Source organism: Rhinatrema bivittatum, chromosome 6 (assembly GCF_901001135.1).
Source record: "Rhinatrema bivittatum chromosome 6, aRhiBiv1.1, whole genome shotgun sequence".
Taxonomy (NCBI): domain Eukaryota; kingdom Metazoa; phylum Chordata; class Amphibia; order Gymnophiona; family Rhinatrematidae; genus Rhinatrema; species Rhinatrema bivittatum.
Window position 1 is genome coordinate 361196984 of NC_042620.1, and position 18607 is coordinate 361215590.

The window sequence follows — 18607 nt, forward strand, 5'->3', positions numbered from 1 at the left end:
AAAATCCCGCGTACTTTTGTTGGCGCCTGGAGCGCCAACAAAAGTACGCCAACGCGCCTTGTTTGAAAATCTACCCCTCAGGTTTTAAAATCTGGCCCTGTGTATTCATTTAATTTCAACTACTATGTATTTAGGAATTTTCTGTTATACAATTACCGTATTTTCTCACTGCTACAGTAAAGTGATCTAAAAAATCATTTCAAGAGAGCAAACAATTAGATTTTACTTGACTGACATTATGCTATATTTGAGTCAGTCACTGGAAACTATTTTTGCATGGTCCACTTGCAATGAGATGGCATTGCTCCTGAAATGGCAAACTCAGAGCAGACAGATGATTTAAATGGGAATAGATCTGTCACATTTGTATCAGATGCGAAATAGCTATTTTGCTGTTCATAAAATCTTGCACTGAGAAATGCCAGAGCCCTTTTAGAAAAGAAAAACTTTCTGGACCGCATTCTATCCTGTTTATTAATGGGAACAACTGTATGACACTGCAGAATGACAGGTAAATTTTAAAAGCAAGTCACACGCATCGATTCAGGGCTGCGAGCACAAGTTGGGCTTACACGAGCCCAGTGAATTTTAAAAGCTGCCCAGATGCATGCACATCTGACCTAGTTTCAAAAAGGGGTGTGGTGTGGATGGGCCATGGGCATTCCAGAACAGGGCCAAGAGATGTGCATGTAAATGCTTACGCGCCAGGGTGAGCGCCCAGGTCCAGTGCCATGTACGTTTACCTCTGCTATGGAGGAAGTGTAACTTAAAAAATATATATATATTCTGAAGGGTTTAAAGGATATGGGGATAACTGGGAGGGAGTGCAGACTATTAAACCAGTGGGTGGTGTCAAGGACCTAACTCTAGCCTGGGCGAACTGGTGGACAAACTGGTGAAACGTCATGGTGTGGATGCATGTTGGTTATAAAATACGCTGACTTGTGCGGTAGAAACCGATTTACGCTGCTAGGCGCACGTCCCACTTAAAATTGTGTGCACATGTCCGCATGGCCAGGCTATTTTCTATCATGTGCAAACATGTTATAAAATGTCCGCGCTGCTGGGTGCGCGCCTGTGCCCTGGTTTGAAAGTTACGATCCCTGATTCTAAATTGGGGGAGGGATTTCCAGAAAAATGAAATGAATAGAAGGGGTTTTGGAGTGCATCTAATATTAATTATCTTACATGTCTAACAACTCCACTCAAACTATCCTTTTCACCCATATCTGTTTTTCCCAGTTCCTATCCTGCAAGATTTTGAAAGTTAGTTTGTTGTTTCAATAGAAAAACATGGACAATAATCCAAACACCTCCCCATCCCTTCAAATTAACTGATGAGAAGATTTAAGGGTAGAGTTTTAAAGACCGGCACACGCAAAAAGCGAGAGATATGTGCGTGACTGGGCCGGGCACGCACCGAGCGCATTTTAAAAACAGCCCAGCCACACGCGTATCTCCTGGTTGCGCGGGCCATGGGCGGAGTCTGGGCGGAGTGGGGCAGGGGCCAGCCATGACAGCAGCCATTCCTGTCCCAGGGAAGCGCGCACTGGCCGGCTGCCGGCGCGCGGAACTCACTTCATCTCATAAAATGAAATAAGTTCCAAATTAAAAAAAAAAAGGTAGGAAGAGGGGTTTTAGGGATTGGGAGGAGAGGAGAGGAGAAAAGGGAGGCAGAGTAGGTAGGGGGTTAGGGAAGTTCCCTCCTAATTCACTCCTTAATTGGAACAGACTGGAAGGGAACTGGGGAAAGGCCATTCGTGTCGCTGCGTGCTTTTCTTTTTTTAAATTGCCCCTCCTCACAAGCAAGAATTGTGACCCGCCCACACATGCACACATTGATATAAAATCGGTGCGGGTATCGTATTTATAACATGCGCTGGGAACCACAGCTTTTAAAATCTACATCTTAGTTTTTAACCCAGCTCATTTGGAACTGGGAATGGGAACAAATCCTGTATTCATAATTACTCTGCGATTTTTATCCCCTGCCAATCTATTTTAGTCCGGTCTCTGCAGGATAGTCCTTTGCCAGGTTCTGGGTGCCAGGGCTCCCTCCACAAACTGCAATTATGGACCCTAAATCTGGCCACCAGGTGTTGCCACCGACAATCTGCCCCAGCGGCTACTGGCATTGCCTCCACAGCATCCCCAGCTTTGCCAACCCAGGGAGCAGAATGGCATGGGAAATCCAGTCTAGCACCCTCAGCACAGCAGTGCACAGTCCTGCCCCTGATCCACTGGGCTAGCTTGGGATGGGAATTTTTGTAAAAAGAACAAAGAAAAAAAAAACCCAAGGATGTTGTGATGTTCAAGTCATCTGGTTAGCTTCACCAGATATCAGTTTGTGGATCTGTCTCTAAGTCGATAGCAGATATTCTGTGGCTCGTTTTTTTTTTTTTTTGTTTGTTTTTTTTTAAGGGAGCAGACTTCCAGTCATTCCACTTAATGCACTGTTTTTGGAGGAAGACTGGAACCAAGGTCATCTCCAGCCTTTTTCTTGTTCCAGCATCCTCTTACATAAAACACATTTGTAAGATCTTTCTACAGAGATAATTTCACATTTAAGCCTATTTCTTTTATATATGCTGCACACTTTTTCTAAAATTTTGTGTGGAGTTTATGTTGTATTTAATTGGGGCACATATTTGTAAAACACTGTTATATTGCCTTGCAGGTGTAACAATCTGCTCCATATTTAAACATATTTCTCATGATTAATTTGTGATGCAAGGCTTTCCAAGCATCACTGCAATTCTATACAGGGTTTCATCTAACCGGGCATCTTTGGCTCCAGTCAGTGATGCCTAAAGGTGTTTACTCATAAAGCAGGTGTAGGGAATGAACTGTGTCACCCACTGTGCTCAGAAATAAGCAGGAATTTATTTCTCCAAGGCATTCTGACATAAAGGGCTGACAGATGCGGTGAGCACTGTAATCATTTGCAGAATACAGACATGAAAAATCAGTTACATATTCTGGTTATTTTTTGGTGCACTCTATGGCTATCCTGATATATCTATATGTATCCGCCTCTGGCACACTATATGAACTAGATGCTGTATAGATATATTTTCCTGTTTGTTTTCCAACTGTAAGTCTAATTAATTGAATTCAATGGAAAAATAACTGGTAAGACCAATAATACCTTAGATGATTTTGAAGAGTAAAAGGATACTCATTCATTTTTGTTAGTAAAAATATATAATAATTTTATTCTGAGAGGGAGAATCCTAGTCTAGACATCCTTTAGTGGCCTGCGACGATGGACTTGTATGGTCATATTTTTATCATACAGGTGGCCTGAAAGTCTAAGAGAGGTGGGCAATTTTCAAAATGCCCTCATTGGGACAAAGCCCCTTGGGTACATTTTTTAAAATTGTGGACTTTGCACCGTTTGCACCAGTTTTCCATGAGAAAGTACATGCTTGCTTTCACTTTGGAACTTATTGCAGACATCTGCACCTCCTTTTTGTGCTGGTGCTTTTTTCTCACTTTTTTTTTTCCATGGAAAATAACACACACAGAGTGAAAAGTGCTATTATCCTCCCTTCACCTAAACACTTCCCCGGAAATGCCTCCTCCCAATGCAGCTTGAATTACTTTTAGCAGCACAGAGGGACAGCCAGTTTACCTGCGTTAACCACTTCTAAATTTGCCCTCTTAAAGGTGAATTTTAAAAGAGATGTGCACACACAAATTAGCAAATGTGCACGCAAATAGCCTTTATTCGCACTAGAGCTATTTTATATACTTTGCACACATACACGCGCATGTACTGGTGCGCAAATAACTTTGCATATGTAAAAAGGGGCAGGCCAGGGGTGTAATGGGGCAGGGCAAACATTTACATGCACAAATTGCAATTTTATACCCTGCGAACGCAGCACACATATGGCTGTTACCTGTGCATATTTACCTCTATTATCAGTTGTAAGTCAGAATAAAACTCTTTATGGCCAAAAGCTGACTGTATGAGGGGTCTGAGTAAACCAAAGGGAATACAGGCTGAAGAACCGGAGTTGTCTTGATGAGCTAAAAAATAAACTGGGCAAACTGGTGACTAATTGGTAAAACTGGTCATTTCCTTCATGCACGCCTGCTAGAAAATGTGCTGACTTGCGTGTCTAAAACTTGAGAAGTCCTAAGGGAAACATACAAATAACATTTCCTGGTGTAAGTGCTTAAAAGTAGGAACATAGGTATACGTATGACGTATGAAATAAAATATCAACAGCAAAGCACAGGACAGGAAAACTATAAGTGGTACTATTTTAACCCACTGTACTAGATGCTATAATAAAATGCATGGCCAAAATATCTATAAGAACTTGCGTTTAACATTCAGTTTGGCAAGACAATTACTGCTTGCAATGTATGAATCAATCTCATGCCAGTCGTGACAGAACTCCAGACTGGGAAGACTTTAAATACTCTCAACCCTCTCAGACAGAAAGAGCCCCCGAGTCTGAAAAATCAGAGCATGGCTGCATGCCAAGGAGGCAGCTCCCATTAAGGTACGTGCCGATCAATGCCTCCCAGTTATGAATTGCAGAGGAATGCTGCAGTTGTTTTGCAGCCGCACGAAGAGCTGCTTGATATGCAAATGCCGAGAGCAGTCATACAAATCCATAAATCCTTGAAAAGGCACAAAATGACAGCTCATGAGAAATTATATAGAAAACCAGAGCCGCCTCCCAGGATGCTTTAACAGGTGGATGAAATGATCATGCAGACAAAAAAAAAACAAAAAAAAAACCTTCATAAAAATTAATATATTTAAATTATATTTGCATCTGTAACATGGAAAGCATAAACATTAAAAGAAATATCTTTGCTTCTCAGATTGTATGGCATTTGCAATTATCTTTCCCGCTATCAATTACCAAATTTTGAAAGAACTAATCTTTGAAAAAGCAAAGTCAGATTCAAATAAGTTCTAACAATAGTGCCAGAAATGTGACCCAAGAAAACAAAAATAAAAATGCCACCAAATTCTCTAACTGTATCTCTTCAGAATTAAATATGCAGCTGTCTCTGCAGGACAAAGTCTTGCAGAATATTTCTGGCATGGAGCTGCATGATAGTTGCTAAAGAGAAGAAGAAGAGAAACGTTATTACAATTATTACTAAAGAACACAATTACAGTTCGAAGAGCGAAAGCACAGGTGGGTAAAGCAACCTGCTCAAGGTCATACAAAAAGAATCAGCAGCAGAACAGGGAACATTGTGAAATAGGAAATGTTTTTAAAAGGACAAGAAGTGATCCATGCTGGTGTTCCACTGCAGCCCACACTGCCTATGTGACATACAGGCAAAGGTTTTCTCTCCCTAGGGGTGTTCTAGATGATTTATTTTTCTGGGTCGGAGCGATTGCTTCACTTATTCCCTGGATTTGTTTTGCTCTACCTCTCATAAGCGAGTCACCCAAGCTCATGAAAACAAATTATGTGAGATACTTCCCAGAGCAATGTATTAAGAACATAAGAACATACGAAATTGCCATGCTGGGTCAGACCAAAGGTCCATCAAGCCCAGCATCCTGTTTCCAACAGAGGCCAAACCAGGCCACAAGAACCTGGCAATTACCCAAACACTAAGAAGATCCCATGCTACTGATGCAGTCTTATGTATTAAGGAAGGTGATATGAGTTCATCATTTATTTGAGATTTATTTGTACTACGCTATACCAGTGAAGAGAGAATAGGAAGAGCAGTAGGCACGTAATGTACAGAGGGGCGATGGGAATTATATTAATTTGATGCAGACATGAACTAGATCCAAAAGGTACGGGAATTATGAGCCGTGAATCACATCCATGGATCGGTTGGTATATCCTGCCAGAGTATGACTCTCTCCTTGTTGGCTGCAGGGAGGAATTCCCTCAGGCCTGAGGCAAATGCATGTGGGCTGGGAAGGGATTCCCTCTGACATACTCATACTTCCAGAAGAGAAGAGTCCAAGGAGCAGGGAGATTTGGTCAACTAAAAGGGAAATAATGGAAAATGCTTCAGGGCTGCTTGAAGAGCAGTGGCTGGCAATTTTTTTAAATTATTTGTTTGTAGGAACAAAGTCTCAGCAGGTTGGGCGAATCATGTAGCTTCAATCTGACTATCTTTGCTACTGCAGATCTGAGGAAAATGAAACAGGGCATATGAGCAGAGTTAAAATACATGATGCTTATTTTTTCTGAATGAACACCCAAGTTTAATTTTCACAGAAAGTTCATTTAATTTAATTTTTAATTCAAAGTGGCTGAATCATTTTGGCAAGGATTTAGCCTTTCTTCCTCTCACTGCATACCTACTTGTGACTTACTGTACTTATAAAGCAAGTTGTAATTAAAATATAAAGATAAACTATTTTATGATTCAACATTCATTTTATTCTATACCTTTCCAAAAGGAATAACAGTACATGAAGATTTTTCTTTTGCTATTTGTTAATATTAAAACTGTAAAATAATTTCATACACTTAGGGCTAGATTTTAAAAGCCCTGCGCGCGTAAATCCTCCCGGAGCGGCCTCGGAGGGAACGGAGGCAGGCTGCGCGGCTCGGCGCACGCAGGCTGCCGATTTTGCGCAGCCTTGCGCGCGCCGACCCTGGATTTTATAAGATATGCGTGGCTACGCGCGTATCTTATAAAATCCGGTGTACTTTTTAAAGATCTACCTCTGTAGATATAGCATTTAGTGTTTTTAAAACCCATATTTAATCCAAAAAATAAGATTTAAAGGCTCCTGTCACAAGACTGCATGGAACTGCATCTCTTTATTTGTAGAAGGGACCAGTGTGATGTCAAATGCTCATGCTACTGTACCTTTTATTAATACAAATTGTTGCAATTGTCAGGATTTTTTGTTTATAAACAGGTGGCTTTATCCTCCTGTGTTGGCAATGATCATTATATCATCGAGACCTGAGGTGCCAAGTGGTGGGGCATTAAGCTCCCCTGTGAACATTCCTCCCCCCCCCCCCCCCCCCCCAAATATTGCAAAGGTTCTCAGTCTTATCTGTAACCCCATCGCGGTGTGCCTTATCATGCATGAGTGGGACCATAAAAGATTTTATTTTTCTTCGGGCCTAGAACCACTCTCTGGCTAGCTCTTTCACAATCACCCTTACTTCCAGGACTGGATTCTTTGTAGGTGGGGGAAGATATATTTCCAGGGCCCAACGTACAGGGGTGATCTTTTTACACATTCCCGTTTCCTTTGTTTTCCCTTGGGAGAGGAGACTTGTCCTCAAAGTGGGTGCAGTAAGTGCAAAAGTAATGCTCAGGAGTCACTGTGTTAGTGTCCAAAATGAAAGTCTTTACTGTTCAAACAACAGTGTAGAATGGCACAATAACTTAAACTGCAGCACCGCAGAATTCTCTTGTTTTTTCTTATGGTCTCTTCCCTCTGTCTGTGCAAGACTCACATATCAGGGCAAGGGAGACATCCTCTCGCCTGGATTAGGTAAAGTGGAGCTCCTAGGTGGGCAGGGTCTCTTTAGACTGGTCAAAAAAAGCCCTTCCATACTGATAAAAATGGTAAAAAGTCTATGGCACAGTGAATAAATCTTCTCTCGCTCTCTCCAGGGTGGTGAAATATCGAATGTGTATCCACAGTGAGGTTTGATTTCCCTTACTCACCTTTAGCAGATCTTCAGGATCTCTTTTGTTCTTACACAGTTTCTTTATTTCTTCTCTATGGATCCCAGATGGGAGGAATCCCCTTGAAGCAAGCAGCTCACTTTGCTTCAAACAGGAAGGAAGGGCAGCCAAAACTTCTTCCTGGATCTTGAAATCAAAGTCTTTTATTCCCAGATGAATTTAAAACTGGAATTACTCCCCATAATGGGTCACTACCACTTCAGGGGACAGGTCTTCCCTATTTCTGGGTGTCCCAGACACAGGGCTCTCCATGCCCTGAGACCAGGAAAGGCCCAGGTATCCAGTGAGGCTCCTACCACTAAAAATCTAAAAAACTCGGAAAATAGATCCAGAGGGAAAATCCTAACCAGCCAGTGAGTGGACTGGAGAAGGAAACCATTCCTCACCCTGGTCAGGACCACCAAGCAGGGCTTGCCTGGCTCCCCTGACTGGGCCTGAAAAAACAACTAAGAAAAACACTCCTCTCTACCTCATAAGGGACTGCTTCCCGAACTCTGTGTAGAGAGCTGCTATGCAGACTCTCAGGGGGGAACACCATTCCACATGTCTCAAACACTGTATTTCAATGGTACCTCCCCCTCACTCTAACCTGCACTCTCACTAGCTGAACTAAAGGCTCACCCAGGTCTCAATGGTGACATAACCATAGGGTCCATCACATAACCAAAAGGTCAAGAAGTAACCATCCTCAGCTCATAGCTCAGACTTAACATTTGGACAATAGAAGATATTCACAACCTCCACGTATATCATTTTTATTCCTTAAAAGGTGACACATCCCAATATGGGATAAGCTGATTCACACATATACTATTACTCACAGGGAAAGAAACATTTATTTTAATGAGAACTAGCTCAACATAAATTAACTACCAAGTTTAGTATTGAACAGAGGATAAAAAAGACATAAAGGTCCACAGGAACACATTTTAAAAGGAATGGTAACTTTCAAACCAGTGCGTGGGCCCACACTGGTGCATGTGCGTCGGCGTGCGACCAGAGACAAGGCTATTTTATTACCTGCACACGTATATGCACACATGATCTAAAATAGCCTGGCCAAGCTCGCATGTGCGCCAAATTTTAAGTCGGTGCGTGCATAGGCATGCAAATCCCGCTTTTATCACTTAAGTCGGGGGAATTTTAAAAAGGGCATGGCCTACACCATTTCTAGTTTAATCAGTTCTTCCACCACTTCACCTAGTTAAGAGCTAGGTTCTCCAAACCCCACTAATTTAATAGCCTTTACTCCCTCCAGTTACTCCAGGTCCTTAAAACACCTCAAATATGGCTAATTTTTAGGGATGTGCAGGAGAAAAAAATTTCTTTTCAGTTTGTTTTTGGGAGGGTTTTTTCCACGAATCTTTGTTCATGGATTGTTAGATTCATTTTCATACATGACAAAAAAACGAATCAAACAATAAAAAAAAAAAAATCTCCAAAATGGGCAAAAAACTAAAACAAGGCTTCGTGGGGCTTGCCACCTGCTTGCCTGAAAAAATACCAGGGCCGGGAACCCAAGGGCCCCCACTTACCTGGATCTGGTGGGAATCTGCTGGCCTCGGCCTCATGTAGGCCGAGGGTGCAGAGGGTTGCGATGACCTTGGCCTACTCAAGGCTGAGGTTTCGGCTTGATCAAAAGGCTGGGTCCCAATGCCTGGGCCTCGTCCAAAGCCAGGGATAGTGCCAGGCCTGATGCCGTGACCCAGCCCAGAGGCCAGGTATCGATGCTGGATCCTCAGTCTAGGCCTGGGCCCGGACACAGGCATGATGCCACAACCCGACAAGGAAGCCTGGTCCTGATGCCAGGGCCTCAGCCCAGACCAAGGTCCAACACCGGGATCTCGGCCAGAAGGTCTGGTCCTGAAGCCTGTGCCTTGACCCAGGGTCAGGCCCAGGCCTTGGAGCCTCTTCATGGTCCTCTTCAGTGCTTGCAAGACAAATGATGCCGTCTGCTCGGGTCACACAGGCATTAATTAATTCCAATGCATTCTTCCTAGTGGACGGCGCCATTTTGATATACGGCCTTACATCAAAATGGCGCTGTCTGCTGGGGGGAATGGTTGGCTGTACATCAAAATGGCGCTGTCTGTTGTGGTGAACACGCCAAAGTTAACTCCGGCACGATCCCAACGGATGGCATCATTTGGCTTGAAAGTGCCAAAGAACGAAGATGACCAAAATAAGGCTCCCAGGCTTGAGCTCCAAGGCCTGTGCCTAACCCTGGGCCTAGGCCCTGGCATCAGGACCCAGCCTCTGGATAGCATCGCAGCATCGGACTGGCTCTGGACTGAAGCCCTAGGTCCAGTCTCAGAATCGGGCCTGAGTCTGGGCTGAGGCACTGGCATCAGGACCCAGCCTTCATCGGATATCCGATGGATAAGGTAAATATTTGTTTTTTTGTTTAATTTTCAGGGGCCTCGGCTGAGGCCCTGGCAATGGCCCATGCCTCCGCCAAGATCCAGGCTTTGGGCATGGCCCTAGGCCATGGCCCCTGCTTTGCACTTTGGCCTATACCCTGGGCGAGGCCCCGGCTTTGGGCCTAGGCCAAGGCACCAGCATTGTGCTCAGGCATAGGCCGCAGCCCTTGCTTTGGGCCTCAGCCTATGCCCTAGGTGAGGCCCTGCTTCGAATCATTAGTTTAAAATGAAATGAACGAATGAGGTTCAATTAATTTGGGAGGCTCCTGATTCAGTTCAGGGTGCCCCTCGAATGAAACAAATCAGTCTTATTCATCATATTTTTCAGTTTCTTCTTAAACAAATGCAGATCCCTACTAGTTTTATTTTTTTTCAAACTTACACCTCCTCCATAGCATAAATAAACTTACGTGGCACTAGACCTGGGTGCGTGCCCTGGCACATAAGTATATCTCGATCTCACCCCAGAACACGTATGCCCTGCCCAGAATCCGCCCAGAACCTGCCCAGACCATAGCTCTTTTTGAATTTGAGCAAGATGTATTAAATGCTGGAGATGGCAAATATCTGAGCGTTTTTTAAAATATGGTGGGTGTATGCAAGCCCAACTTGTTCATGCATGCCCTAATTGATGCACATGCCATGTTTTTAAAATTTACCTCACAATCAGGCCGATACAGTAAAAGGCTCAGGAGAGCCGGCGAGCGCCCACTCTCCCGACGCACGCACAGGCCAGTGTCCTGGGCTCGCGATTCAGTATCGGCACGTATGCAAATTAGGGCCCGCGGTAAAAGGAGGCACTAGGGAGGCTAGTGTGTCCCTAGCGCCTCCTTTTTGACAGAAGCGGTGGCTGTCAGCAGATTTGACAGCCGACGCTCAGTTTTACCGGCGTCGGTTCTCAAACCCACTGACAGCCACGGGTTCGGAAAACGGACGCTGCAAAACTGAGCGTCGGTCTTCCAACCCGCGAGTCGCGGGCTGATTTTTAATTTTTTTTTAAGTTTTGGGGCCTCCGACTTAATATCACTATGATATTAAGTCGGAGGGTGTACAGAAAAGCAGTTTTTTCTGCTTTTCTGTACACTTTCCCGGTGCTGGCCGAAATTAACTTCTGCCTTTGGCAGGCATTCATTTCTGAAAGTAAAATGTGCGGCTTCGCTGCACATTTTACTTTCTGTATCGTGCGGGAATGACTAATAGGTCTATCAACATGTATTTGCATGTTGCGGTCGCTATTAGTTTGGGGGAGGGGGGGGTTTAGTCATGCGTTTTCCACGTGCTATTACCCCTTACTGTATAAGGGGTAAAAATAGCACGTCAAAAACGCGCGGCCAAATGGGGGCTAACAGTGCGCTCAGCCTGAGCGCACTTTACTGCATTGGCCCGAGTGAGTTTGTCCAATATTAAATTTGCCTAAGTGCTTAAAGTATGGTGGTAGACAGAAACTAGCTTTACCTTGTATTACAAGAACTCCTAATGCCTAACACAGAATTAGTGCTTCAATTGCTAAGCCATTTACTATGTTTTTCAATAGCTTTATGAATCTTTCAGGAAAAATACCACTAGTTAGCTGGTCCCAGAAGAGATCACGCAACAGCAGCCCCACAGTTTGGGGCTGCTATCTTTTAAATGGCCCTATCGGTCCAGAAAGTGAACCCTCTCCTGATCTCATAAACATCCTTGGTGGTATTCTGACACCCCCTTCCCCTCCTCCTCACTGCTCCTTGAGATAGCCCAAGTGTGAAAAATACGTTTTTCCCCATGCTCAGGCCCCCACCCCCCAAACCTCTCTCTTGAGTGACAAGAAATACCCCCAGAAATTGTCCCCTCTTCCAACAAAGCCCACTCCAGCAAACCCCATCCCATTTGACCGCTAATGAGTACCTGCAGATCCCTAGTAATCTAATGTTTGTACCATTTTGGACATAGTAGTGCCAGGCCCACAGCCCTAGGGGATGCTCTGGGCCCCTCTAATCACTAAGGATCTGAAGGTACTTTTTTTTTTAATACTTGGGCCATTTCAAGAGAGCGGGAGATGGGGAAGAGGGTCTTGCAGGACCCCCAGGTGGTTGACCATGACTGGGAGTGTTACTTCTGAGTAATTGTCCCCTTAAAGCATGGCCCCATGGGCATCAGAATGCATGCTAGCAGCTTGATGGTCATGATGGAATGAGAGCCATAACTTATGTGCCAACCCATCTCCAGATAGGAGTGAGAGGAGGCTTCAACTGGGGCAGTGCTCTACCTCCAGATCCCAGTGATTTGGCCTGGGAGAAGGGATGGCTTGGGTGAACCAGCAACCAGCGACATATGTGTGGGCCGGTCCGCTCATCAGCCTCTTTTGATGGTTTTCCTGCCCATCCCATCCGTCTCTACAGCTTGATAGTGGAGTGGATGTGGGGTGGGAGGACACTGAACACAGTCGCGGCATAGCAGGCGGGGGTAGGCCACATCCAGTAACTGGTCTTCCTGCCCATGTTGTATCGGTAGCTGAGAGCTGAGATGAGTCACCTGTCTTGTCGTCCACTTTAATGGCCAGGATAGTTCTGTTCACCACAATATTCATAAATGATTTCTGCTCTTTTACAGACCAAGATGTCATTGCATGGCAGAGAACAACTTTTTATGTTAATCAAGAACTGGATCATTGGATAACTTTTAGAGACAATGCATCCGAGATAGTGAAACATTGCAAGAGGGGTGACTTCTATGGCCAGCCCTTGCAGTAGTGCAAATGCTTACGGAGTATTTGCAGATTGAAATTTTGCAGGCAAGTAGTGCAATGTTTACGGAGGGTTTGAAAATTTAAGTTCAGCTGGCAAAGGTGTGACCACTCCATAGCAGCTTGTTAATTCAGTTGGCATATTGGTTTTTATTCAGTGACTGAATTATTGTATGAAATCAACCTGTGCTGTGGCCATACACATTGTTCTGTTTGGAGTTAACAGTCTGCTTGGAATTAGCAATCTGTTGTTATTTAGGAGAGTTGTGGGTGGATTCTTGGACCGGTGGCAGATGGCCATGCCCCTGGGGAAAGATCCCGAGAGGGACCACCGGTCAGGCTCAGAGTATGGAGACACACACTAGTCCTTTTATTAGACAGTATACTGAACCACCAGAGGTGGCAGTAGTGAGCTGGAATGCCCAGCTGGGCTGTAGTCCCTCAGATATTGGAACAGCGATCCCTGGAGGCTGAGCTGTAGATAAACTGAATTATAGTGGGTAGGCAGGGTATGCAGAGTTCATGTTCTGACCCAGATGGTAACACTCACACAATGTCTCATAGAAGCCCAGGAGCTGGAATGTATAGGCCCTCGAGGAGCGAGTACCTGGTTCCAGGGAAAGCTCTGAGAGAGTGATGGTAACTCACTGATGTAGTTGACAGTGATGACTTCCAAGCAGAAGAGAGTACCGAGTAAGTCTGGGAACGAGGGCCCTCGAGGAGTGAGTACTGGTTCCAGACTGTCACCTGAAAAACAAAGGAGAGAGCGAGGCCCCCGAGGAGCAGGTACCCCTAGTAAGTCCGAGGAGGCAGAGTAGCTTGGAAAGTCGAAGCGAGTCCATAATCAATCTTTGCTAATTCGAACTGTTAGCAAAATCTAAGACCTTATATATCCGTCGCGGGCGATGTCATCTTTGTGGGATGCCCCCGAGGTTCGCACCATCGACAGTTCTTCAGCCGGGGTCGCGCCGCGCGCGCCCCAGGCCTCCAGAAAACATGGTGGATTGCAGTGTCTAGCCGGTCCGGGGACTCCGGAGGACTTCGGCAGAAGAACGCCACGGCTGCCAAATTTCCCGCAGATGAAGAGGGAGGCGCAAAAGAGGTAAGAAGGGCAGAGAGAGGGCATCAGGAACCGACGGACAACACACATTCAATAAACAGCAGTGTGCCAGAGATTTATTTCGTAGGTCAGGGAATAAAGAGGGTTGGGTGGGAGGGGGTGGGTATTAAATATACCGGGGGAGAAGAGGTGAGTTGCACCTGTCAAAGTTAAGGAGTTGTAGCTAACTTTATATCAATTAACAAGGCTTACGATTTTTGTGGCAAGCTGCGTTATCTGATTTCCATCAGATTGCCTAGTAATGATTTGATTAGGATGCACTTGATTGCTCATCATCTTATTATGTTACCCATGGTGCTGGGGAAGGGTCAATAGCATGTAGCTTTGGGTTTTTTTGTAATTTATACTTTATTTGAATTTATCAATTTTTACATCAATAAAAACATAAGAAACTGTAAATAATAACAGCCAAATTACAATAGGAAAATAAAATAAGGCAAAATTAATCTCTATCTGTTACATTCTTTTAGTCCTCATTTTGGGGAGTATTATAACAAGTAAATATTATTCACGACACCAAATCAATACCTATGAGTGACATCTATATTTAAGTTATCATCAATATCTCAAAATCATCATTATTACACATATTATTGCACAATTATTTACTAGATTCTTTGTCAAGAAGAAAAGTTTCAAGATGTGACGGTTCATAGAATATAAATGTATTCCTTGCAAGTGTTACACAACACCTACATGGGAATTTAAAAAAAAACATTGCGCCTAGGGCTAAGACCCTTTCTTTTAACAACAATAATTGCTTCCTTCTCACCTGTGTACTTTTTGCAACATCAGGAAAAATCTGAATTTTCTTTCCACAAAACAAAAAGTCTTTGTTTTTAAAATATTTTTGTAAAACAAGATTTTTATCTGTTTCACAAGCAAAAGTAACCAGAAGTGAAGCCCTAGTTGGAATTTCATCTATCGATGCTTCCAAAAAAGATGTTAAATTAGGGCTACCTCCTTGAATCACATCAAACTCATCTTCTTGAACACCATTATTAACTTGGTATAGTGGAACATAAAATAATTTGGAAAACAGTATCTCTTTATTAGATGAAATTTGCAATACCTCTCCTAAATATTTTCAGAGTAATTCAGTTGCTGATAATAGCCTTGTAACAGGGAAGTTTAAAAAACGGAGATTCCTAGCTCTCATCCCGTTTTCCAAACTCTCAAGCTGTCTCTGTGTTACAAAGCTATCTTTAACAAAAGATGTATTTGCCATTTGTAAGTTAACAATATGTTGATCAGCAACCGTACTTTGATTTTCCAATTTATTTAGACGTATGTTCCTGGAGCATATTCTTTGTCTCAGTATTAAAAGATCCAAATTGTGCCATAGCCTGCGCTAACAATTTCTCCATATTATTATCTGACCTCCATCCATCAATTAAGGTTATATTCCTTAAATCTGGTAATTCTGCACTTTTATTATCCATCATATCTGTAGCTGCTTGTGCAGAAGTTTCCAACTTCCCACCCTTAGCTACTACCTCTAAATCACCAATCATATCTTTAGAAGGTTCTATTACCGATATCACATTTGAATTATCTAAATCGATATTAGTTACAGACTCTAAATTTTGAGGTGATGAATGCTGACCAGGACTCTGTATGGAACCTGATGAAAAGGAAACTTCCAGATTAGGGTTTGAGGAATCCAAATTTACTGTTCAAATAATATGTGTGTCCATAGGACCCCTTACCGTAGAAGTAGATGGTATCGAAGGAAACAACTTTATCTTACTTTTCCTGCCCATGTGTATTAAATATGGGCGCTTTCTGATACAGAGATAGACTCGACAAGGGGTGCGACCCTTTGGCAGTGCGCCGGCAGCTGCGCGCCGCTGGCCCCCTGGTTTTTCTCCCTGTAAGTGTCCCAGGTAGATGATGTCACAGGGGGGGCGTATCTAAATGCTCGGACAAGTTCTAGATGTTAATATCGTCCCAGCAGTCCCTCTGGCCAATTCCCCCCACAAGTGGGGTTTCTCTTCAGCTGCATTCCCCAGATGTAGTAGTTTCAATACCCTGTTTTATCACTGCATTAAGCCATTTACTTTACGGTCAATGCCTAATGCCGCTAAGTAAATAACCCTCTTAATTGCAGCAGAAACCCTTTCCCTATCTCCCCCTTAAGAACATAAGAACATAAGAAATTGCCATGCTGGGTCAGACCAAGGGTCCATCAAGCCCAGCATCCTGTTTCCAACAGAGGCCAAAACCAGGCCACAAGAACCTGGCAATTACCCAAACACTAAGAAGATCCCATGCTACTGATGCAATCAATAGCAGTGGCTATTCCCTAAGTAAAATTGATTAATAGCCATTAATGGACTTCTCCTCCAAGAACTTATCCAAACCTTTTTTGAACCCAGCTACACTAACTGCACTAATCACATCCTCTGGCAACAAATTCCAGAGCTTTATTGTGCGTTGAGTGAAAAATAATTTTCTCCGATTAGTCTTAAATGTGCTATTTGCTAACTTCATGGAATGCCCCCTAGTCCTTCTATTATTCGAAAGTCGCGTTTCCCCCTCAAGCAAACATACAACGATACAACACAACCCCAAGCTACTTCTAATCTCTCATCATTTGACACCACCTCATCCCTAGAAATCGAATCCATCCTAAAAAAAATCAGACCCTCTACACACCCTACAGACACCATTCCTACAAAACATCTCCTCTCTATCCCCGGGATCATCGCCAAACCTATTTCAAACATCATAAACAAGTCCATTGAACTTGGCAGTATCTCAAAAAACCTTAAGCATGCCATTATTAAACCCATACTGAAAAAGCCCTCCCTCGACCCCTCTGATCTCACCAATTTCCGACCTATCTCCAACCTGCCTCTAATCACAAAAGTCCTTGAGAAAGCCATAAACAAACAGCTATCAGACTACTTGGATGAAAACAACATCCTTTCCCCCTCTCAATTTGGCTTTCGCAAACACCATAGCACAGAGACCTTACTCATTTCACTCTCCGACCAAATCTTGAAAGGTCTTGACAAAGGTCTCTCACACATCCTCATTCTCCTAGACATCTCCGCTGCATTCGACACCATTAAACATCAAATCCTATTAGAACGTCTTAGCAGCATTGGCATCTCAGGCCTGGCCCTACAATGGTTCCACTCATACCTAGCTGATAGACAATTTAGCGTACAAATGGGAAACTCCACCTCCAAGCCACACAACCTCGCTCAAGGAGTACCGCAAGGCTCATCTCTATCCTCTACGCTTTTCAATATATATCTCCTCCCCCTCTGCTATCTCCTTGCTAAACTTGACCTTCCGCACTTCATATATGCCGATGATGTGCAGATACTTATTCCTATTAAAGACTCAATACACAAAGCTATGGAAATTTGGAAATCCGCTCTCTCGGAAATTAGCAGCCTCTTATCCAACAACTTTCTCGCCCTCAACGCTACTAAAACAGAACTTATCCACATATCACCCCCTAATATCACCCCCACCCTCTTTACGACCCCCACTGTCACACACAACAATGTTCCTACCACTAACCTCACCTTTCCCACCCATGTTCGGAGCCTCGGCGTATCCATTGACTGTCACTTCAACTGCAAGAAATTCATCAATAATACCCTCAAAGACTGCTTCTACAAACTGCACACCCTAAAAAGACTCAAACCTCTCCTACATCTCAATGACTTCCGTACCATATTACAAGCCCTCATATTAATGAAAATAGATTACTGCAACTCCTTGTTATTAGGCCTGCCTAAAAACACCATACAGCCTTTACAACTCCTCCAGAATGCAGCCGCACGGATACTCACCAACACCCACAAAAATGATCACATAACTCCTGTTCTTAAACATCTACATTGGTTACCTGTAGCATCTAGAATTGCCTTCAAAGCCCTCACCCTAATACACAAATCTCTTCACAACCAGAACATGCACTGGTACAAAGAACACTTCTCATTTCACAACAGCAATAGACCCACTAGAAAACAATATCTAGCTACATTACACACCCCCTCACCCAAGCTTACTAAACTCCGCACCACAAACGAAAGGATCCTATCCCTAGCAGGCCCGCTTCTTTGGAATAAGCTACCCACCTCCCTCCGCCAAGAAACTTGCCCAAAAATATTCAGGCAAAACCTGAAGACCTGGTTCTTCAAACACTCTTACACCTAATATTCACACCTTCTCTCTCCCCACCCCCCCCCCCCCCCCCAGGACTACATATTGTATATAAAAAAATTTGGATATAAAAATTTGGTTCCCAATCATGTGTATATATACCTCCTTTAATTGTGGATACCCCCCTATATATCAGAATCTCCCCCCCCCCCCCCCCGTTTAGATAACCTCTTTCACGTATCCCACTTTGATAATTTTACTTATATAATCTAATCTGTTATTTGTATGTTCTGAATGTTCCTTATTTAATTATGCAATAATTGTAAAGCCTGTTGCTAAGTTCTGTTCTATGTAAACCGACGAGATGTTCCCAACGTTCATCGGTATATAAAAGTTATTAAATAAATAAATAAATAAATAAATAACCGAGTCACATCTACTCGTTCAAAACCTCTCATGATCTTAAAGACCTCTATCATATCCCCCCTCAGCCCTCTTCTCCAAGCTGAACAGCCCTAACCTCTTCAGCCTTTCCTCATAGGGAAGCTGTTCCATCTCCTT